At 34.2% G+C, this 25,757-nt stretch overlaps 1 protein-coding gene and 1 non-coding gene across 2 annotated transcripts in view; one reads left to right on the top strand and one right to left on the bottom strand.

Annotated features, from left to right (window-relative positions):
• Positions 1 to 25,757, bottom strand: part of ERBB4 (erb-b2 receptor tyrosine kinase 4) — a 1,108,236-nt gene that overhangs the window by 819,926 nt on the left and 262,553 nt on the right. The gene's annotated exons all lie outside the window — the stretch shown is intronic.
• Positions 3,166 to 3,272, top strand: LOC132428860 (U6 spliceosomal RNA). The gene has a single exon (XR_009520248.1). It is a non-coding gene; the product is annotated as a U6 spliceosomal RNA (small nuclear RNA).

Here is a 25,757-nt window from a genome sequence, read left to right as displayed (position 1 = left end):
AAGGACACTGGCAGCAGAAGTTCTGGGAAATACTTGTAGTGAGCCCTCCCAGAGTCTGCCATTACCCCACCAAAGAGCCCAGGTAGGCTCCAGGGTTGGGTTGCCTCAGGCCAAACAACCAAGAGGGAGGAAACCCAGCCCCACCCATCAGCAATCAAGTGGATTAAAGTTTTACTGAGCTCTGCCCTCCAGAGCAACACTCAGCTCTACCCACCACTAGTCCCACCCATCAGGAAACTTGCAAAAGCCTCTTAGATAGCCTCATTCACCAGAGGACAGAGAGCAGAAGTAAGAAGAACTACAATCCTGCAGCCTGTGGAACAAAAACCACATTCACTGAAAGATAGACAAGATGAAAAGGCAGAGGGCTATGTACTAGATGAAGGAACAAGATAAAACCCCAGAAAAACAAATAAATGAAGTGAGTGGAGCTAGGCAACCTTACAGAAAAATAATTCAGAATAATGATAGTGAAGATGATACAGACCCTCTGAAAAAGAATGGAGGCAAAGATCAAGAAGATGCAAGAAATGTTTAACAAAGACCTAGAAGAACTAAAGAACAAACAAACAGAGATGAACAATACAATAACTGAAATGAAAACTACACTAGAAGGAATCAGTAGCAGAATAACTGAGGCAGAAGAATGGATAAGTGACCTGGAAGATAGAATGGTAGAATTCACTGCTGCAGAACAGAATAAAGAAAAAAAGAATGAAAAGAAAAGAAGACAGCCTAAGAGACTTCTGGGACAACATTAAACACAACAACATTCGCATTATAGGGGTCCCAGAAGGAGAAGAAAGAGAGAAAGAACCCAAGAAAAAATTTGAAGAGATTATAGGTGAAAACTTCCTTAATATAGGAAAGGAAATAGCCAACCAAGTCCAGGAAGTGCAGAGAATCCCATACAGCATAAACCCAAGGAGAAACATGCCGAGACACATAGTAATCAAAGTGGCAAAAATTAAAACAAAGAAAAATTATTGAAAGAAGCAAGGGAAAAATGACAAATAACATATAAGGGAACTCCCATAAGGTTAACAGCTGATTTCTCAGTGGAAACTCTACGAACCAAAATGGAGTGGCATGATATATTTAAAGTGATGAAAGGGAAGAACCTACAACCAATATTACTCTACCCGGCAAGGATCTCATTCAGATTCGATGGAGAAATTAAAAGCTTTACAGACAAGCAAAAGCTAAGAGAATTCAGCACCACCAAACCAGCTGTACAACAAATGCTAAAGGACATTCTCTAAGTGGGAAACACAAGAGAAGAAAAGGGTCTACAAAAACAAACCCAAAACAATTCAGAAAATGGTCATAGGAACATACATATCGATAATCAACTTAAACGTGAATGGATTAAATGCTCCAAACAAAAGACACAGGCTTGCTGAATGAAGACAAAAACAAGACTCATATATATGCTGTCTACATGAGACCCACTTCAGACCTAGGAACACATACAGACTGAAAATGAGGGGATGGAAAAGGCTATTCCATGCAAATGGAAATCAGAAGAAAGCTGGAGTAGCAATTCTCATATCAGATAAAATAGACTTTAAAATAAAGAGTATTAGAAGAGACAAGGAAGGACACGACATAATGTTCAAGGGATCAATCCAACAAGAAGATATAACAATTATAAACATATATGTACCCAAAATTGGAGCACCTCAATACATAAGGCAACTGCTAACAGCTATAAAAGAGGAAATTGACAGTAACACAATAATAGTGGGGGACTTTAACACCTCACTTACACCAATGAACAGATCATCCAAAATGAAATTAAATAAGCAAACAGAAGCTTTAAATGACACAATAGGCCAGATAGATTTAATTGATATTTATAGAACATTCCATCCAAAAACAGCAGATTACACTTTCTTCTTAAGTGTGCACAGAACATTCTCCAGGGGAGATCACATCTTGGGTCACAAATCAAGCCTCAGTAAACTTAAGAAAACTGAAATCATATCAAACATCTTTTCTGACCACAAGGCTATGAGATTAGAAATCAATTACAGGGAAAAAAATGTAAAAAACACAAACACATGGAGGCTAAACAATACGTTACTAAATAATCAAGACATCACTGAAGAAATCAAAGAGGAAATAAAAAAATACCTAGAGACAAATGACAAAACACGACGATCCAAAACCTATGGAATGCAGCAAAAGCAGCTCTAAGAGGGAAGTTTATAGCTATACAAGCCTACCTCAAGAAACAAGAAAAATATCAAATATACCATCTAATCTTACACCTAAAGGAACTAGATAAAGAAGAACAAACAAAACCCAAAGGTAGCAGAAGGAAAGAAATCAAAAAGATCAGAACAGATATAAATGAAATAGAAACACAAAAAACAATAGCAAAGATCAATAAAACTAAAAGCTCGTTATTTGAGAAGATAAACAAAATTGATAAACCATTAGCCAGATTCATCAAAAAAAGAGGGAGAGGACTCAAACCAATAAAATTAGAAATGAAAATGGAGAAGTTACAATGGACACAGCAGAAATATATAGCATCCTAAGAGACTACTACAAGCAACTCTATGTCAATAAAATGGACAACCTGGAAGAAATGGAAAAATGCTTAGAAAGGTATAACATTCCAAGACTGAACCAGGAAGAAATAGAAAGTATGAACAGAGCAATCACAAGTAATGAAATTGAAATTGTGATTAAAAATCTTCCAACAAACAAAAGCCCAGGGCCAGATGGCGTCACAGATGAATCCTATCAAACATTTAGAGAAGACCTAACACCCATCCTTCTCAGACTCCTCCAAAAAATTGTGGAGGAAGGAATACTCCAAACTCATTCTATGAGGCCACCATCACCCTGATACCAAAACCAGACAAGACATTACAAAAAAAAGAAAATAAAAGACCAATATCACTGATGAATATAGATGCAAAAATCCTCAACAAAATACTAGCAAACACAATCCAACAATACATTAAAAGGATCATACACCATGATTAAGTGGGATTTATCCCAGGGATGCAAGTATTCTTCAATATATGCAAAATCAATCAATGTGATACACCATATTAAAAAATTGAAGAATAAAAACCGTATGATCATCTCAATAGATGCATAAAAAGCTTTTGACAAAATTCAACACCCATTTATGATAAAAACTCTCCAGTACTCACTTTGGTAACACATATACTGAGATTAGAATGATACAGAGAAGATGAGCACAGCCCCTGTGCAAAGATGACATTCAAGTTCGTGAAGCATTCCATATTTAAAAAAAAAAAAAAAAAAAAAAAAAACTCTCCAGAAAGTGGGCATAGAGGGAAACCACCTCAACATCATAAAAGCCATATACAACAAACCCACAGCAAACATCATTCTCAATGGTGAAAAACTGAAAGCATTTCCTCTAAGATCAGGAACAAGACAAGGATGTCCATTCTCGCCACTATTATTAAACATAGTTTTGGAAGTCCTAGCCATGGCAATCAGAGAAGAAAAAGAAAAAAAGGAATACAAATTGGAAAAGAAGAAGTAAAACTGTCACTGTTGGCAGATGACATGATACCATACATAAAGAATCCTAAAGACGCCACCAGAAAACTACCAGAGCTAATCAATGAATTTGGTAAAGTTGCAGGATACGAAATTAATGCATAGAAATTCGTTGCATTCCTATAAACTAATGATGAAAAACCTGAAAGAGAAAGTGAGGAGACACTCCCATTTACCACTGCAACAAAAAGAATGAAATACCAAGGAATAAACCCACCTAGGGAGACAAAAGACCTGTATGCAGAAAACTATAAGACACTGATGAAAGGAATTAAATATGATAACAACAGATGGTGAGATATACCATGTTCGTGGATTGGAAGAACAAATATTGTGAAAATGACTGTACTACCCAAAGCAATCTACAGATTCAATGTAATCCCTATCAAATTACCAATGGCATTTTTTACAGAACTAGAACAAATCATCTTAAAATTTGTATGGAGACACAAAAGACCCTGAATAGCCAAAGCAATCTTGAGGGAAAAAAACGGAGCTGGAGGAATCAGACTCCCTGACTTCAGACTATACTACAATGCTACAGTAATGAAGACAATATGGTACAGGCACAAAAACAGAAACATAGATCAACGGAACAAGATAGAGAGCCCAGAGATAAACCCATGCACCTATGGTCAACTAATCTATGACAAAGGAGGCAAAAAGATATACAATGGAGAAAAGACAGTCTCTTCAATAAGTGGTGCTGGGAAAACTGGACAGCTACATGTAAAAGAATGAAATTAGAACACTCCCTAACACCATACACAAAAATAAATCAAAATGGATTAGAGACCTAAATGTAACACCGGACAGTATAAAACTCTTAGAGGAAAACATAGGAAGAACACTCTTTGACATAAATCACAGCAAGATCTTTTTTGATCCATCTCCTAGAGTAATGGAAATAAAAACAAAAATAAACAAATGGGACCTAATGAAACTTCAAAGCTTTTGCACAGCAAAGGAAACCATAAACAAGACGAAAAGACAACCCTCAGAATGGGAGAAAATATTTGCAAACGAATCAATGCACAAAGAATTACTCTCCAAAATATATAAACAGCTCGTGCAGCTCAACATTAAAGAAACAGACAATGCAATAAAAAAATGGGCAGAAGACCTAAATAGACATTTCTCTGAAGAAGACATACAGTTGGCCAAGAAGCACATAAAAAGGTGCTCAACGTCACTAATTATAAGAGAAATGCAAATCAAAACTACAATGAGATATCACCTCACACCAGGTAGAATGGGCATCATCAGAAAATCTACAAACCATAGATGCTGGAGAGGGTGTGGAGAAAAGGGAACCCTCTTGCACTGTTAGCGGGAATGTAAATTGATATAGCCACTATGGAGAACAGTATGGAGGTTCCTTAAAAAAACTAAAAATAGAATTACCATATGATCCACCAATCCCACTACTGGGCATATACCCAGGGAAAACCATGATTCAAAAAGACACATGCACCCCAATGTTCACTGCAGCACTATTTACAATAGACACGTCATGGAAGCAACCTAAATGCCCATCGAGAGATGAATGGATAAAGAAGATGCGGTACATATGTACAATGGAATATTACTCAGCCACAAAAAGGAACGAAATTGGGTCATTTGTTGAGACATGGATGGATCTAGAGACTGTCATACAGAATGAAGTAAGTCAGAAAGAGAAAAACAAATATCGTATATTAACGCATATATATGGAACCTAGAGAAATGGTACAAAGAAACTGGTTTGCAGGGCAGAAACTGAGACACAGATGTAGAGAAGAAACATATGGACACCAAGGGGGGAAAGCTGCAGGGGGTGGGGGTGTGGGTGTGATGAATTGGGCAATTGGGATTGACATGTATACACTGATGTGTGTAAAAATGATGACTAATAAGAACCTGCTGTATAAAAAAAATAAAATAAAATTCAAAAATTAAAAATAAATTGCAGTGGCATTTTTCAAAGAAATAAACAATTCTGAAGTATGTATGGAATCAAAAAAGACCTTGAATAGCCAAAACAATCTTGAGAAAGAAGAACTAAGCTGGAGGCATCACACGCCCTGTTTTTGAACTATATTACAAAGCTATAGTAATCAAAAACAGTATGGTATTGGCACAAAAAAGACACATAGGTCAATGGAACATAATAGAGGCCAGATACAAACCCATACATACATAATCAGTTAATTTACCACAAAAGAATCAAGAATGTATGATAGGGAAACAGTAGTGCCTTCAATAAGTGGAAGCTGCACAGCCACATGCAAAAGAATGAAACTGAACCTTTATCTTATACCATACACAAAAATTAACTCAAAATGGATTAAAGACTTGCATGTAAGACATGAAACCATAAAACTTCTAGAAGAAAACATAGGCAGTAAACTCCTTGATAGAGGTCTTAGCAATGATTTCTTTTTGGATTTGATACCAAGAGCAAAGGCAACAATAAACAAGTTTGACTACTTCATGCTATAAATCTTCTGCACAACAAAGAAAATCATCAACAAAATGAAAATGCAACCTACTGACTGGGAAAAAAAATATTTGCAAATCATATATCTAATAAGGGGTTAATATCCAAAATATATAAGGAACTCATACAACTCAACAGCAAAAACAAATAATCTGATTGCAAAATGGGAAGAGGATCTGAATAACATGTTCTAAAGAAGACATAGAGATGGTCAACAGGTATGTGAAAAGATGTCCAACATCACTATCATCAGGTAAATGCAAATCAAAACCACAATGAGATATCACCTCACACTTGTCAGAATGGCTATTTTCAAAAAGACAAGAAATAACAAGTGTCGGTGAGGATGTGGAGAAAAAGGAACTCTTCTGCACTGTTGGTGTGAATGTAAATCATGCAGTCACCATGGAAAATAAGTACAGAAGTTGAATAAAAAAATTAAAAATAGAACTACCATATGAGCCAGCAATTCTACTTCTGGGTATTTAGCCAAAGAAAATGAAACACTAACTTGAAAAGATACATGCAACCCCAGCATGTATCTTGTTCACTGCAGCATTATTTACAATAGCCAAGATATGGAAACAACCTAAGTGTCCAGGGACAAATGAATGGATAAAGAAGATGTGGTGTATATATACAGTGGAATATTTTTTAGCTATAAAACAGAATGAAATCTTGTCATTTGTCACAACATGGATGAATCTTGAGGGCATTATGCTAAGTGAAGTAAGACAGACAAAGACAAATACCATACCATTTCACTTATAAGTGGGATATAAACCAAAACCAAAACCAAAACAAAACAAGAAAGTTCATAGACACAGAGAACAGATTGGTGGGTGCCAGAGGCAGGAGGTGAGGAATGAGCAAAATGGGCAAAGTGAATCAAAAGTTACAAACCTCCAGTTATAAAATAAATACGTCTAAGGGATGTAAGGTACAACATGACAACCACAGTTAATGACACCGTAGTTCGTATTTGAAAGTTGCTAAGAGAGTAAAAGTTCTCATCACAAGAAAAAGAAATCTGTAACTATGTACAGGGACAGATGTTAACTAGACTTATTGTGGTGATCATTTTGCAGTATATACAAATATATATCATTATGTTACACACCTAAAACTAATAATGGTGTATGTCAATTATACCTAAATAAAAATAAATTAATTTTTAAAGGGTAAATTACAATTAAAAAAACTTTATTTACAAAAACAGGTGGCAGGTAGATTTGATCCTTAGGTTATATAGCATGTCAAGCCCTATTCTATTTCCATAGCTAGAAGTGATACTGAGTTGAAAATTTTTTCTGTAAAGCATTATAAATTATTCACATTGTCACATTTTGGCCCTTTTTTATTGAACAATAATATTAGAAAGAAACAATGGCAGTCAATTAAAAGAATTCTAGAAAGCCTAACTTTTGTCTTAATCTTTCATTCAAAGAAGGAATTAGTTCGGTTTACCTAATTTATATTGACCTTTCTGTTTTTTGAAGGTTTTATTCAAAGGTTGAAACATGCATTCAACAAGCCATTAGCACTTTTGTTTTTGCAATAATATAATCATTTAAAGTGTGGTAAAAAAAAAAAAGTACATGTGTTTGAAAAATTCTTTCTGTTACATAAGGTACATGATTAATATGCAAAATCAACACAAATGGGGTACTCAAAGGGGAGAGCATAAATGCCCAGAAAACTATAAGGATATGTTACCATACCACTGCATGAATTTCTAAAGTTCAAAAAAGTCACTTGCCCTTTTAATATTATTGTAGTCAGCTGTACAGTTGGAAAGTACACTCATTGCTTATTCATCTTAATGCTATTTACCCACGTCTCCAGAAAACAGAATGTCAGGGAGAAATCAGAGGCTGAGCTAGGAGAGTAGACCAATGAGCATGCTTTATGACAGTTATGCTTAATTCACACCTTCAAGAAATAGAAAATTGGGATGCAACTCTAGCCATACATGTTCACACTTATTCATAAGTGGGAAAAGACAGGTGATTTGCATGAACCAGATCCATAAGAGCATATGGATTTGCTATCAACTGATATCAATGGGTCTCATAATAATTCCGGTTTAGACTCTGCCCTTAGAGATTATTTGTGCATTTAATTAGTATATGTACTCAATTTAACTCAAAGTGATGGTCACATTAAGTACTTGGAGATAGATATGGATATACAAATAAACACGGGCCCAGAAATTTCAAGATATTTTTGTGTCAGTGAATCTGGACTGTACTGTGTTCACCTTGACTAATAGCGAGCAGCCAAAAATGGCACTCTGCCAGTTCTTCCCTAACCTTTAATAGGAGTGAAAATGCCCATTTTTCTTTCTCTTGAAATATTTGGTCTTGAAGCCCTGAACCATCATGTAAGAAGTCTGATATCCCTGAAGCTACCATGTTTTAAGGAAGCTCAAGTTAACCATGTAGAGAGGCATTGGGAAGGAAGGAAGGAAGGAAGGAAGGAAAGAAGGGAGGGAGGGAGGGAGGAAGGAGTCGTCCAGCTGAGGCCCTAGGCATTGCAAAGCAGAAAAGCCATCCTCACTGTCCTGTCGAATATCTTGTCCCAGGTAATAATATTACAATCTTCTATTATGATAAACTGTTTTAAGACAAAGAGTTTTGCAGTAATTTGCTAGGAAGCAATTGATAACCAGAATTCTCTCTATATTCCAATATCCTGTTTATTTCCTTGAGTAGTTAATATAATATGTGATTAACATTTAAAAATTTTTTAATTTACTTATTTAGTACCTATTTGTCTATGGAACAAAAAAAATCTATAAAGGCAGAGGCACTACCTCTCTTAGACTTTCGGCACTGTCATGATGCTTGATGAGTTAGTTATCTGTTAAAGGAAGGAAAAGAGGGAGGTGATTTAATTGTTAGTAATAGCAGCTTTTAAAAATTAATCCAACATTTTACCATGCTTAAATATATAAGTGATACTCAGGTTGGTAGAAAATAGGATAGAAAAGTATTTTTTCATGTTTGATATTGTTTTCTAAATTATGTGGACAGAACTTTCATCTGCAACTTTTAGAATATCTTTTTCCAAAGTGGTTCCAAAAGTTATCAGAATTCTATTTTATGGTTACAAATTTAAAGATGTCTCATGATATCTTTAATGTTTTCCTACTGGTTAAAATTAATTTCCCCCAAATCACAAAGCAACATCATGATCTCAGTGACTGGAAAATATCACCGTGAGCTATGTATTTCTTCTAAAATGGTATTTTTTACAATTGTCAATGCACTTTCTTTCCTTTAGTAGTCTCTCTTGTTCTAATAAGCAAGTGAAGAACCAGAGTCACTTACCAATAGACATTTCTTGATAAAAGTTCACAAGTATGAACTCTACATTTAAATCTGGAATTCCTCCAGGTAGATTTAGTAATAATACCAACAAATGTTTGAGGAGAGTGCTGTCAGGTTTATACATTGCCACACTCTGCTTTAGAGGGAGCAGAAGGCAAAACAAGAGAAGCAAAAGCCAGATGCTCTAAAAGTTTAGCTCAGATAAATTTCTCAATATTTTTCATATAGTAAAAATGAGGTCATATGCCAAATTTAAGAGGCCAATTTTTTATAAGGATTGAGATTAATTCCTCATTACCATTTTTTAAAAGACCTAAGCTTGGCACGAAAACTTTGGAATGTGCAAAGCAGAGCTTCACACAGGTTTTATCCCACGCAACCACAGTATTCTCCAATATCCTTGATTTATCTATGTGTTCATAGGGCAAATATAAGATTATGGTAAAAAATCAGTAGTGACCCAGTGTTGAAAGTGTACCATTTATAAAATCTGAATTGACACTCAGGAAATGTTTCTATGATTGGACTCAACCAAATTTTGTGACACATATCTTTCATCACCATGTTCCTATATCCCATTATTCAAAAAGCTGAACATATATATGCAACTGTTCTTGATATATGGGAAATATTCGTATGTCTTTAAGCTGCTAACCATGGTATTTCTTTACTTAGAAATGTTCTATATGTTAAATAACACCCATCAATGGACATCCATCTCATGTTTCCTTTCCCATGAAGCCTTGTCTCATTACCTCAATGAGAAGTATTTTGTTCCTTCTCAGAACTTCAACTGTATTTTATCTATGCTACTGTCATACTTATCCAGACTCTGCTTTTGTTATAATTAATTGAAAAGCACCCTACTTTGCAAGGAAATTATAAACTCCTTGAGCAAAGGGTCTTTTTTTTTTTCTTTACATTTGTGTTCAACACTACATAGCATGTAATACCCAGTAAGAGGTACTCGATAAAGACTTGGTATGTAAGTGGATGGATTTAGTAAGATTTTTCATACTGTACTAGGCTTTCAGCTACATGATATACTTCTTCAGACAGTGAGTTAATTTATTAATAGTTTTTAAAATAAATTAGATTATCAGGTTCGTTTAAATCACCCAAGAGGGACCAAAAATAATGAGACACAGGTCAGATATATTCTTATGGGAAGCAGAAGCTATCACGGAAGGCCAAAAGAGTAGGAAATAGAACTAATCAAGGTGGTGTGCATTAAGAGATATTATAATAGGAGACACTGAAGCCTTTTTTTGTTTTTAAGTGATACAATAATATCTCCACTTTTTTGGGGAAACTTTTCAAAGACAAGTGAGAAGAGGCTTCCACTGATGAGAAGTAAACATTGTGTAGATAACTAAAGTTGAATTTTGTGAATAAAATAATTTCCACTCCTAGCAACACATAGATCAAAATTTGTTGAAGCTTTAAATCTATGTTATAGTATTTATTAATTTAACTGAACTGCAATAAATATAAAAAATAGATATATCAATTGGTATCATAGAAATATTTTATCTTTTTGCAACGGTAAAATGTATACACACCCACACACACAAACACACACACACACACTTTGCCAAAATGGTGTTGAATTCAGTTCTGACATATAGCCAAAGTATCTGGATCATAAAAAAAATAGTAATGGACAGAAGTTAAAGGATTCTGAAATAGAGACAAAACTAAGAGACAAAAAAAAAGACTTTTTCTTTTACTCTTCTGTACAGTTAGGTAGGACCATATAATTAAGTTGTGGCCAATGAATTGAGAGCGACGTGATGTGGTCACTTCCAGGCCCAAAGAAGTGCCCCCCCCATGCTCCTACTTTTTCCCTCCTATAGTGACCTTAGAGTCATCTGATCCATTTGGCGTAGTACCAGGTTGAAACAGAGTCATCTGACTAGCATAAGACTATAAAGTAAACAAGAGTAAAATTACATTTTGAGTTAAGTCACTAGGAGTACATGAGTTGACTAACAGGTCATCTTGCAGTAATTACCAAGAATAATACCAGTAATTTAAGTTTTAATATTTGATTCTACAGTCTATAACATTATGAAATCAAATCCTTTTTGGGTTGGGTAGAAATGATTCTGTTTTTAGAATTACATATCAATATTTTTCACTCCTCTATGTGAAGCTAAGAAAAAAATCCATTGAACTTAGAATTCATGATTTGTTTTAAAAATAGTAAATGAGACTATTTGAAAATAACATGCTTTTATTCATATCAGCTGTCAAATATAGTTTCCTAAATTATTAAATAAAGTCCCCACCATAAAAGTCATATATTTGACTTATTTGGCAAGTTAAGATGGCCAAAATATTTATATAAATATGTATGTTGTTTATTGAAATACTTACATATGTTCACTGAATAGTGAGGATCATTATTACAAGTTTAAGTATGTGCATTTCCTGACCAATACAGTATAACTTCACAATATCCATTTATCTTTCCTGAAAAGAGAAAGAAAAATATGATTCTCCACTCCAGACACATTGCCCAATGGCTGACATTATGGAAATATAAGAAAGTTCTCGTTATTATTATTAGTTTTCACCTAGTTGCAAGACCATTACATGAAATAAAAATTCTATTTTTACTTTCCAGTTGTGCTTATAATGATATCTAATCTTATAGTTTTCATTCTTTCATAAAATAAATAGAAAATCTGCAGTGATACCTATTGAATACATTGAGTTTTGTGTTTTTTTTTTTTTTTTAAGTTCTGACTAATAAATAACATTCAAATGCTTGCAGAAGCAAACACACAGAGGTGCACTGTGAAACAGTGGCTTAAGAGGAATCCACATAGTAATAGCAAACACCCTATAGCACTTACTGAGTTAGCCACGGATACATGTGCTTTTCCATTCTTCCTGTGTCCTTAAAATAACTTTAGCAGGTTAGTAATAGTATTACTCATATACTGAAGATGAGAAAACGAAGCACAAAAATGTTAACTAATTTGTCGGAGGTCACATAACTAGTATGTGGTGGAGGCAGGTTTTAAACTTAAGAAATGTGGTCCCAGGGTTCATATAATTAATCAAAGCATTATTCTCTCAAATTATTTCAGCACAGACAAAAGATTATCTTTATCCCAAGGGCCTTGAGTTTGACTGCTTTTTATTTATATGTCTCCCCATGGCTGAGCAGAGCCCCTGGAAAACAGCAGTCATTCAAAAAGGATTTTGACTTGAATTAAGGAATTAAGGGAAGATGACACTTCAGATATCTGTTCCCTCATAAAAAAGCATATTAATATCTGCAGAGCAGAATCAAAAAAAATCTTCACAAATTTGAAAACCCATGGCAGTAATCTGTTTTTATTCCAAAATTCAACAAGATACTAAGCTGGCATGCCTTTTGGAAAGTAGATGGGGAATTTAAGCAAAAATAGATGAGGTAATTAAACACCCATGTAGGACATATGGCTTAGAGATAGCCTCCCCCTGGAAACTAGTCATTCGCAAAGGGAAGGGAGGATGTGAAGAAAGGTTTCTGAGAATGTGCCCATGGATCGTGGCCAATAGCGTACATGAAGGGTCTTTATTCTTAAAAGTAAAGAAACCTCATAATTATTCATACCTGAGATCACCCAGAGCCAAAGTGTTCCCTGTGATTGGGTAAGTAACTCATTGGTCAGAGGAAAATCACCATGAAACACAGAGGGTTCTTTTCTTCTCTGGTTACAATGTCACACCTTTTATTTTTCGGTCACTTTACCCCTAATTTTTGTTTTCATTATTTGTTTAATTTAATTTCTTAGAAAAGCTATGTCATAAGCCATCTGATGACTTTGTAAATGCAAAGATCCAATGTTGTGGAACAGACACTCTAATGACATAGTGTTTAGTGTTCCCAAAAGCAGGAGACAGATGAAGAGAAACGGTGAACCGGCAACCTTAGCATAATTAAGACAAGCCTGAGTGCTTGCCATGGTGCCATTACATTAATCTCACATCAGTGGCACCTGGCTAAAATTTATGAGATATGTAAAAGGGGCCTTTCCAACTGACCTTGATAAGGCAGAGTTATTTATCACGTGAGAGAATAGTCAGCAAGCTAGGGAGAATGAGGTATATTAGAAACAAGTTGGCAGAGAGATTTAAGGGCAGTGGGCTGCAAGACACTTTGACCGAAAAGATCAGGTATTTTCAGTACTATGAACTTTAAGCATCCTTGATAAGTAAAACATAAAATAATGCATCATGTCAATAAGCAATATATATGAGAAGGGGTAACAGTAAACGCCAAGTTTTAAATCATGCCAGTTCATTCATTTAATATTCTTTTAAATATTTGTTTATTGAACTCATGAGACTTTGTGACTACAATGGATTCCAAGTGATTTCACACCCAAATAAGTAAGTAAAATATATTCACTGTGAGTTCTTTGATGGTGCTGTCTCATCTTATTTATCATTGTATTTCCATGGCCTAGTATAGAGCCCGGAATATTTGGGTCCTAATAAATCACCAGATCTTTCTATGGCTGGCTGCTTCCTGTTCTTCAAGTCTCAGTTCACATATCACCTCCAAAGAGAGGTCTTCCCTGACTACCCATCAAAAAGACTTACCACTATATGGAAATAGCTTTTGTATTGCCTATACATTTATTATTTTCTTTTCCTCTCTGGACTCAAGGTCCCATCTTTCCTATTCACCTTTATATGCCAATATAGATCCAAAACCTAGAAAAGGACATGATAGGTGCTTAATAAATATATGTCAAATGAATGAAAGGGTGTTTATTAAATAAATGGTGGATATTTTAAAACAGGAGAATAATGATTATTATGCTTAAAAATATATTTTGAAAAGTATATACTTTTATTTTAAACCATTGTGTTATCAATAATAACAAACTTTAAAAATCTGATCATGGCAATCCTTCACTGAAACTTCATTGTGATAAAAATTAGTATCAAATTAATCTATTCTTGATTATTTATTTAAAAAATTCTCAGACCTTTTCAGCAGCGGTCACTAGTGTTGTCAAATACGACAAGACTTCTTAGGTCATAACCAGTTTTGTAATTCAAATATTTCAACAAGAAATAAGGAGGGAAACAAAGTACTTTTTGTTGTTGTTGGAATTTTGTTTATTCTACTTCCATATAAAATGTACCACATATAATCATTGTAGCTGTAATCCATAGAAATCGCCATAATATTCATGACATTTTATTTCTGTTCATGGGCCAACTATTCAGCACAAGGGTCCTTTATTTTATTTTTGTGTAATGGACAATTTGAAGATTTCTTTTTAGTTTTATCAAATGTAATTGAATTTATACTTCTACTAAAACAGAGATGGATGGATAAAATTCTGTCTTTATACAATGAAAGCCTTATGGCCTTTTCAGTGAGGGGGAACAGCAACACAGCTTTAGAGTTTCACATAGGAAAACCACATTGGGTCAAGTAGACCTGAATGTTTTTAGGCCACACCAATATCAAAATGGATTTGTACATTTAAATTCTGCTTCTCTATCATCTCATATTTCATAATTCTTCTATGCAAAAGCACAGAATAGCTAAACATCAGTAAATCACACAAAACAAACTTTCTAGACTTTCATTATACCTTAAAACCATAGTTTTAAAAGTTAGGTATATTTGGCAGTGGTTAATTTAAAATGAAAGCAGAGAAGCAATATTTACTTTAAAAAATGCCCATATTATTTAAATGAATAAAACAATATTTGAAAGAAAACTTGACTTGCCCCACTTCCTCGCATAATTGGTCACTTTAAAAATCCAATTAACATTCATAATCATACAGAAAATTAATCACTTATAATATTTGTTTGGATTCTGGAGCTCCATTCTGGATCTATGTCAGAGGTACAGGATATAACAATACCTCAGGGATCATAAAAGTTTTGGATTGTTTCCTTTGCATGTTCATTGCAGATTATAAAATTCACACTTGTGAGAGAAGTATTTTAAAATTAACTATATAAGAATAATTAAACATTGTTCATTTCATGTGAATTTGTGCACATTTTAATGCAACATAACATCATTGATTATTAAATAAACATTTTATAAATAATAATAAGCTGTGGGGGTAGAAGAGAGTGAGAGAATTACTACACTGAATGGCTCCATTTGAATTGAATTTCTTTTGCTTTCTAGAACTTTTGCAGACAATAATATAATGATCTATAAAATATTAGATTTAACATTTGTTGAACATATAGTTCTGTCAGCTCTCCACTTAAATCTACTTCTTAGCATTATTAAAATTCCATAAGGAAAATATTTAAACTGCCTGCAAATAGTAGAATGTTGCTGATTTCTATTTGCAATGGGAATGTTGAGAGAGCGTAAAAGGGGAGATAGTTTATATTTCATAATTCTGTAACGTAACGATCCTACTTTATTAAAGACAATCAGCTGCACACATAATTATCATCATCAAAGCAATAACTGTTCATAATGATTCAAAGGCTAATTCAACGACCATCTTATTTCTGTTCATCCTAATCCCATCAATTTTCTCTAACTCTGTCTTCATATTAATTTAATGAGATAACTTGCTTTTCTAATTAGTCAAAGGACCAGTGGGATCATTCTCCCTCAAAAATATGCCAATGTAACAGACTTACTATTCTTTCAAAAGTTGGTGAAACTTGATCATTTTCATTGTTTGTGTTGAAATACAAACTTTTCCCTTTAAAATTAAATTGGAATCTCAAGAATGCACAGGTCATTAGCTTCTAGAGAGAGTACTTAATTTAAGGACAGTACTTTAATCTAGGAAACGGCACAAAAATTCCTTGCATAAATAGGCTAAACATGCTTAATAGTAAAAGATAAATGTGATTACAGTCTAAAGTTTTAGAAAAGAAGTATTTTTCCTAACAGAACTCAGAACTCAATTCTTTTTCTTTTTTTTTTCTCTAATTGTCTCTCCCTACCACAGTACTTGAATATGTTCCATGCGGATCAGGAATTCTGTCAGTTTTGTTCACTTCTACATCCTCCTAGAGTAGTCCCTGGCACATAACAACAGTTATTGGCCCTACATTCATTATTAAATGAATGGATAGATAAATGAATGAGTGAAAGGCCAAGATCTGCACTTTCTTGACTAAATCACACCCATAAGGCATCACCTATGATTTCCAGTTATTGTTTAAAGTGGACAAAGACTCTTATAAAAAGCAATCTGAGTGTGAAGTCTTTCTAGGTCTTTATGCAAATTTTTAATTGTATCTCACCCACACCTAATTGAACAGTTTTACTATTTATATTTTTTCTGTTAAAATTATTAAGTAATATTTACTGAGTGAAACTTGAGTGAGAAAAGTCAATTCTGTGTTCTTCCTTTTTTTTTTTTTTTATAAGACATGATTCAGATGGCAGTTCAAGCAGCATATTCATTCATTTAACAGATTTTGGTTGGTTGGTTTACCTTCTGACTCCCTTCATCCATTCATTTTTAACAAAGCTCAAACAACGTACAGAATAATTTTGGTCTTCATAACTGAATTACAATGGAGAGAAATTTTTCCTAAAAAGAACTGATGTCAAATAAATTGCTTGAAAATAAAACAAGATCCTAAATCACAATGTGATGCCAACATACACTGAATAAACAATGAGGGGTGGTAGCTCACTACCTGTTTGAACACCAGCCCATCCAGTTTGCTCTCACAAACGCAGTAGTTGTCAGCTATACAGGCAGTTTTTACTAGTAGCACATGCTCATCAATTTGTTCCTATGGCAACCAATATATATATTTTTTAAGGTAAGACATGAAAATCAGTTCTGTCAAAACCAGGCGCCTTACATCAGGGCACCTGAAGTGAGAATGGTTAATTCATTTTAAATGTTCAAAAGAAACCAAAAATCTTTAACACATGCTGGAACGTTAATGAAGAATGAAGTGGTTAATAAATAGTTTCCCCAATGACAAGTGTGAAAAAAAATCAATATTAAATATCTTAACTTTTTAATAATAAATCAAGCTAAAGCTTGACCAGTCACTTTTTAAAGTTAAAAGCAGTTGCTCACAAACATGTCTTAAATGTCTTTCATACATTTTTTTTCTGAAGTGAGCAATATTTTTTATTTGGAATGTTGTAGTCGGATAATTTTATTCACTCCAAAGTTGATTCCAGAGCAATGGAATTAGGTGTTAGAAAGAAGGAAGCCACAGTGAAAAAAACATGTAGAACTTGTAATGAAAGCATGAGGAATGGAATTAAACTTAAAGAAGGACTGAAGACTTGGAAACAGACCATTAGAACCAGGTGGAAATCTATTGACTCAAAGCTTCCATTGCAGATATCAGAAACTGAGGGTCAGAGAAGGTAAGTGGCTTGCACATGACCAAAAGAATCAGAACTGGATCAGTGGACTTGACTCACTTGGTTCTGTACTCTCTATACTCTTCATTTTTTGACACAAAAACAATGGATTTGAGGGGGGGAAATGGTAACAAAAAATGGGGGTGAAATCACATTCCTATAGGAATTACTTACTAAAACTATTCTTCCCATTTGCCCTAAGTAGTATAAATAGCCCCTCATTTTTCTTGTTCTAAACATCACAATTATAATTTTAAAAATAATTTGAAAGGGTCACAGATCTAAATTTTCTCTTCTCCTTATTCTAATTAGTTTACTAGTTTCATCAATATTATATAGCTGATTTTCTTTAAAAGACCCTGATGAATTTGCCTCTTTCTATACATAATATTTAAAACAGGATGTGAATTATTGTATTTGTAAAATATAATAGTTAGATGTTATAGAAATTACTGTATCATTTAAAAGGCATGCAGTAGGTAAAAACTGTTCTCTAAAATTATAACCTCTTATCAGACTAAAAGACTTTCTTCTAAATTAATGCCACACCTAGTCAAATACAGATATTTGGGAAATGGAAATCATCCACCTCACCACTGATTCCTTTGTAACCATGAATTTCTTTAAAATTGTATTTGTATTAGTCAGGCTTACCACAGGTTCTTGTCCCAGCTCTGTCACTGAGTCACTTTATGACCAAGTTTATATTCACTTTAGCTTTCTGGATTTCATTTCCCTTACCTATAAAATGAGGAAGCTGGAAAAAAGTTACACCCGCAATCCTGCCACATTAACCTTTAAATGGACAGAGCTGCATTATATGACATGGTCTAAATAGCAGAATAGCCTATTTCAAGATTACATAGTCTATTATAATACTAGACTATTAATTGTAATAGTCTATTACAATAGTCTATTTCAGAACATCAGAGAACATTAAGATAACCTGAGAATTTGGGCATTTTCTTAAATAAAACTTCTAAATGATCAAATTATTTATTGCAATGTTGGGTATGTATGACATGAAATAATTTTAAAATATATGTTTACACCCTGGCACACAAGATATACATGTGTATATATATATATATATATATATATATATATATATATATATATATATATATATATATATTAGTTTTATAAATTCATCATGTGTTCAATGGCATAGATTTTGCAGCCTGGTTTAAACAATGATTTTAATATAGTACTTTATAACACATTGAAGCAGAGTTGCACAAATTATCCTGGTTACTATCTTGAAAGGTAAATAGGCCTAAAATTCTACTACGTCACACATATAGGCACAAAATTTGAATGAACAGAAAGATGCTGTTTAGGAAATGATAGAAAAATAATATAATAATTTAAGCTTTGTGGTATTTAATTAACCACATAGTGTGCCACAGAGACTTCGGGGCTTTAAATGAAGAAATTTTCTAGAAACAATGCACTGCCTTGTAAGGCGAGAACAAGATGGTAAAGAACTGAAAGAAACCAGAGTTACCCAGATGGCTGGAACACAGAGAGCTTGGGCAAGTGATACAAGTGAAATGGATAAGTGTGACTAATACAAATAAAAATTTTAAGAAATTCATGGTTATCCTTTTTCCCAAATACCAGCCACAGCTGTTAATAATGATCAGGCTAAAGTAGCTCATTGAACTCTTGAAATCACTTTTTCCCCCAATGTCTGTCTTTATCATCACAACAACCTGTGATACGGTGTTATCACCCTAATTTATTACAGAAGGACACAGGCTCTGAGAGATGTTGTGACTCGTCTGAAGTCACATACGTAACTGGAGACTGTCCATCACATTTATTTCAGAAACACTTCAAAACAAGTAAGGGTAAATGATATGTTTGCTATTCACTATGGACAAAAGTAATAGAATCTATTTTATACCACTGAACATTGTTTTCCCAACTTGACTAACTTCTAGAATCATTAGAGTCACTTGAGATTTTTCTGGCTCCACCCCAGACCCACTGAATCAGAATCTCCAGGGAAGGCGCCTGGGAATTTGTATTTTTAAGTGTCTCCCCAGGTGATTTTGGTAAGTAGCCAAGTTCTGGAGACCCTAGTAGTACAACGGAAAATTAAGAGGATGCTGTCTTATAAGTTTAGAATGTTTAAAAGCAAAATGCATCTATTATAAAATTAACCCAATCCAGTTTCTCTCTTTCACAAACAGGCAAGATAGATGTACTTGTCACAAGTGAGTAGACAAACTGCCAAATACTACCTATATTTCTGGGTCAGAGACAGATTGGAACTCCACCAAGAGAAACTGGGCATTCATACTTGGTCTATTTCCATGGCAGGGACAAAACAATTCTAATCTCACGGATCTTTTCATTAAAGAATAAAGCAATCTCAGGGCATTAACTGCTGACAGTAATGCAGATCATGGATTTCACGGATTAACCAAAGCACAAACAATCTAGAACATGTCCACAGAACAATTCTTTGTGTAGTACAGGAGGCAAAAAAGTAATCAGTCTGAGTTGAACTGTTGGGTTTAGTTACTCAATATAACATTTGTCATTTAAGAATTCATATGCCCATCAGCATAGCAACAGTCTCTCATAAATGCTTAGACGTTCTCTGTTATGATAGCACATAATGTGAACAGTACTCCACCGCTGTTGAAGCACTTTCACATATATTAGCACACTTTATCCTTACAATAGAGCTGTGAAGTGGATAGGAAGCCTCAACAAATTGAAAGGATTATTATAATTAAAATGTATTCTTAGCAGAATGCAAATGTCCTGAGGTGTATCTGATTTACTTTTGGTTTCATGCAAAACAAGATATATATCACCCCTTACACTCTGTGAAAAACAATTTTCAACTCTAAAATATTCATTAAATTCTTCTTCTTAAATGGAAAATGATTTATGCAATGCTGATGTAAATGCTGAATTTGAGTTTAAAAAAGAAAGTGAATCAAGTAACCAGGCTTTACTACTTTAAATATCAAGCATATAGATCCTGATTTATTTCATCAAAACAGTTTCTCAGCTCTACCAAAGGCTAGGTCCTTTTCCCTATACAATGGCTCAGCTAAAGAATAGTGACTATAGTGAAAGAGTACAGTGAATATTTTGTTCATGAAAATTTTGAATTTTTTTAAATTAATATTTTTCTACAGGTTAATTAAAACTCAAATCCAAAGTTGCTATTTTTATTGTTTTTGTTCACCGGCAATTTTACCCTTTATCCTTCCTTACTAAAATCCCAAATTTCTAACATTGTCTCAGTATTACTTTTTCTGTTAGAAGGACTTCAAACATAAACTTCAAAAACAATTTTTTTTCTAGATAAAGTGAGCATAGCTAGGAAAGTTACCATGTGAAGAGAACACTATTAAAGCCAAATATTCAAATACCAATTACAACAAAGAACTACTTAGGCACACAATAATTTATCAAAGTTATTATTCAACTTCATACTATCAACAGATTCAGAAACAATATAAGTTTTTCTCATGAGAGACACTCCATCTGAGTTTCTAATTAAATAACTTTTGTATAGTTCCTTTTCTTCCCTGCACAAAAGGTCTTTATTTCCCCTCGTTTCTTGCTCTCCTTCCTTCTTTGTTGATACTGTTTACTTCCAAGCCTGCCTCTGAGCTCTCTGTCTAATTAGCTCTTGATAGATCTACTGCCCTGTTTCCACAAACATTTAATTCTGCCATCAGTGCCATTTACATTACAGCATGTTGCATTGTCTTTTACCAGCCTAATTTTGTTTGAGTGAATGTAAATCCCATTAAACAGTCACCTATTAGACTGTGGCATATAAACTCCAAAGGCCTCTTTATTACAAGAGTTTCACTTAAGGCCCAACTGATAAAAGATTTCTGGGACATTTCAATTTGTGATCGACTTCAAATATTCTGTCTGCTTTAAGTTTAGGCAGCTCATTTTTTTCAAAGTATTTGACAGAGTATTTGAGTATCTTTCAAATTGTAGATTCCATAGCATAATCTAATAAACATCGGTTGTTTGCTGGCTTTAGAAAAAATATATATTTACTTATACCTAAACATATGTTAAAGATGTATCTTTCGCCTTTTAGTTATTTTATTTTCCCCTTGGTAATATGACTCTATTATTTTCAAAAGATTTCATGATGATGTTTACAAATATCAGGCTGGCTTGCAGATCCCTCTGGAAAGAGCTCCTCTTAAATATTAAATAACTGTTCAGAAAAGGTGTTTTCTGATGAGTTTTCTGAAGAGGGGTAAGACAGCATTCTAAGATGCAGTCCATCCAAAGGCAAGCAGATGCTGGCATCAGAGACAGCTTCCTCTCATAACTTGAATGCAATTTGATAGCCCAAAACAAGAGAAACAAGATTTCAGAGATCATTAAAAGTTCTGGAAAGACACAGTAGTAGCCAATTATCAGGGTTAGTGATATTTATACCAATATACTCAATCAGATTAGTGCCAGGTACTGGTTTCTATCTAAGTGAGGGCTCAGTATAGACTTTCCCCAAAGCCCAGTGAATCATTCAGCACTATGGTCACATCATTGTATGGTTTAAAGTAAGGGTGAGAATGGCTTTCTTTCCATTTCCTTCTGGTAATAAACTCAGAAATACACCCATGAAGTGCAAACCCTCATGCACAAAATTATTTCTCACTCCTGCAGTCTTGTCAAAGCCAATATTTCAGGAAAGCACAGGTTGCTGAAGGGGACTGTGATTTTTTGCCTGCTGTGAGTCTCTAAGGACTACAAACATTCCAAAAGAGACTGTAGCCAAAATTGTTAATAACTTCACACAGTGCTTTTGCCATGATGACAAAATCCACAAGAAGAATAAATAGGTAATGGGTTTGGTGTTAAGTCACAGCTATTTGTTTAGGAATAAAAATATGTATGGTATCAAATGCTAGTTATGGAGTCAACCTGGATTAAGAACTTAAACAATCATGGATATGATTTTGACAAAAATATGGACTGTAAAGTGAATAATTATTAATAGACATTCAGTTTGTTGTAATAAACATAAAAGAAGATCAGTGAAGTACTTAAAGTGGATGGTTTATGTTATTTTAATAGCATAAAGGGAAGAGGAGGGGAAAGATACAAAATACTATGTTTAAAATAGATGAGCAACAAGGATATAGCGTACAATACAGGGAAATACAGCCATTGTTTTGTAATAACTTTAAATGGAGTATAATCTATAAAAATATTGAATCACTATGCTTACATCTGAAACTAATATAATGCTGTAAATCAACTATACTTCAATTTAAAAAAAGCATAAAATTACAAAACAATTGGGCATCAGAAATGGATTTACAACGTAAGAGTTTGCATCAGTACCTACCCATATTTACAATATGCAGCTTTTCGGGTAAATATTACATAAATCTAAACTGTTGAATGCTCAGGCCCAGAAATACTGAGGAATATATGTAAAAGCAATTTTCTTGGATACTTTCTTGGAGGAGTATATGTAAAAGCAATTTTCTCCTTACTTCTCTCTATGTATGTTTCCATTTGGGTTAATGATTAGATGTTATATGTATGAATTTGACATGGTTGCTTATCTTTCTGACCATTACATAGTTTTAAGGACAACACTAATATCAGCTTTGATATATTCAGATAATTCATAATGGCTACCATGAGTTTCATGCTGGTCCCCTTGGTTGTTCCCTCATCATCACTTCAAACTTAATGGAGGGCTTCCCTGGTGGCACAGTGGTTGAGAGTCTGCCTGCTTATGCAGGGGACATGGGTTCGTGCCCAGGTCCGGGAAGATCCCACATGTCGCGGAGCGGCTGGGCCCGTGAGCCATGGCCGCTGAGCCTGCGCATCCGGAGCCTGTGCTCCGCAATGGGAGAGGTCACAACAGTGAGAGGCCCACATACCACAAAAAATAAAAAATAAAAATAAGAAAAAACTTAATGGAGACCAAGATTTCAAAGGGAGAGGTACATGTTAGTTTAGTGTTACTTGTTCCCAAAGTCGGCAACTGACCTACTACTTTGGTTCTTGTGGTTTACTAAAGTTTTTTTCTGAAATATTAACATTATATTGTAAAATGTGACTAACTTCTAAAGGAAATTTTTAACACTGTTCAAATATTTCAAGTGGGCCTAGAAGCAACATAAGAGATTCATAATAAGTATATTGATGGAATTTGTAAGTCACTAAACACATGAAGGTTTCTAGATCCACATAGGTCTCTGTACTACCTATAACATTTATAAAAGTAACCTTAGTGACTTTTGAAAACAAATATCTGTATGTTATATCAGGTCACAGCGTATAATCTGTATGACTATTGATAGGTTACAAAACCTCCTCTGAGCCTCAGGTTCGTCTTTAAAGTGAAAAAAAAAAAATCTAAATTGTTAAGATTAAATGGGACCATTACATAAACAAACATTTGCTAACTTCTTAATGCAAATAACAAGCTGTAGTAGGCACTGGGTATACAGTAGTGGACAACTCTATTTCTCACAGCGCTGTATTGAAGAAGTCATCAGAGTTTGATCAGCTCTATAATGGACAGTGATGGCCAGTTTTGCATTTTTAACATGTTTTTCCGTTCACCCTTATATTAATGGAATTTTTCATTTTTAAAGTGAATCTATTACCAGAAACTCTTGTAAACTGATCCCTCTGCATATCTATGAACTGAGTAACCAATCACAAGATTCATCCCTAGTCAATGAGGTGACCTTTTTCCCTGTTCACAGGGGAAAAGGTCTTCTTTGCAGTAAGAACACAACTGTGAAGATAATATGAGAACAGAACTGCTTCGGGCCCTTTTTGTCATGATTTGGGAAAAGTCTGGCTAAGGATGAAGCCAAAAGAGAGAGAAGTAGAGTCGAGATATTAAGACAGTGAGATGGTATCCTAATAACACAGTCTCACCCCCAGACCTATGTATGTTTAAAGCCCAAAACATTCCTGGACTTTCCATTTTTGTGAGCCAACAGAATCCCTTTGTTTAAGCTAGTTTCAGGCTAGGTTTCAATCATCTACAACCAAATGGGCTATAATTACAGGTACAGAGGACAAGAGCAGAGTAAAATGAGGATAACATAGCGTTTCAAGCAGAGAAAATATCATGAAGGTTCTGTACGTGATAAGGAAGATGTCAGTGTATTTGAGGAACTGTGAACATAATAGTGTTATCACTGTCACCGTAACTATAAATTTTATAGCTTCTAGGTCTTGATTTGAGGCCCTGGGAATGATACTCCTACCAAAAAAGTGGCTTCCAACAGACTACCTTTTCATTGGTAACTTGTATTTTATTTATTCTATTGGGCTATCAAACGGAAGGATTTTTTTCTAAATGCAGGTGTTATATAGAAAGGTAGCAGACAGAAAGGCTTAGACATGGGAAAGGATAGAGAGTGGGAGGCCTTGGCAAGCAACTAGGTTGAGAGCCTTGGGAAATTCAAGGATAGTGTAGTAAAAAAGAGCCTCCTGACATAGCAGATCAGAACATAGGAAAGAAAAGAAACTGAAGACAGAAACTACCTATTCCCCAATTTTGCCTAAGGCCAGCCCTGGCTACGTAATTCATCATATGCTTTAAATGAAATAAGGTGGTTTGAAATATTTCTTTCCACTAATATTAATTTGAAAAACTTGTTTTTTTTGAAAAGAATAAATTTAGTAACTTTGAAATCCACCTTCATTTGTTTATTCTGATTGTTTTAGAGTAAATAGTTATAAGACAGCCTGATAGATGGTGTTCTTTCTAAGTAAAGAACTCTTGAATTCTTGAAACCTGATAATTAGAGTATCTTTGGATAGCTGACAGTTACTTTGACTAACAGAAGTTACATTCAGCAAAATAGAAGGGCTTCATGAGAAATTCTCTGAGTTAGTAGATTTATGATAGAGAGAATTTATAATTGCCAAAATTCTTTACAGTTTATTTGTTACCATACCTCAAGATCCTGAGTCAGCCATGCTTACACAAGCAAACTTACCTTTACTCTTTCTTTGTGTATCTATGGTGCCTAGTAATATAGTGCCTGAGTGAGATTGTTTA

This window comes from Delphinus delphis, chromosome 7, assembly GCF_949987515.2.
Source record: "Delphinus delphis chromosome 7, mDelDel1.2, whole genome shotgun sequence".
Classification (NCBI taxonomy): domain Eukaryota; kingdom Metazoa; phylum Chordata; class Mammalia; order Artiodactyla; family Delphinidae; genus Delphinus; species Delphinus delphis.
This window is presented reverse-complemented; position numbering and strand designations above follow the sequence as displayed.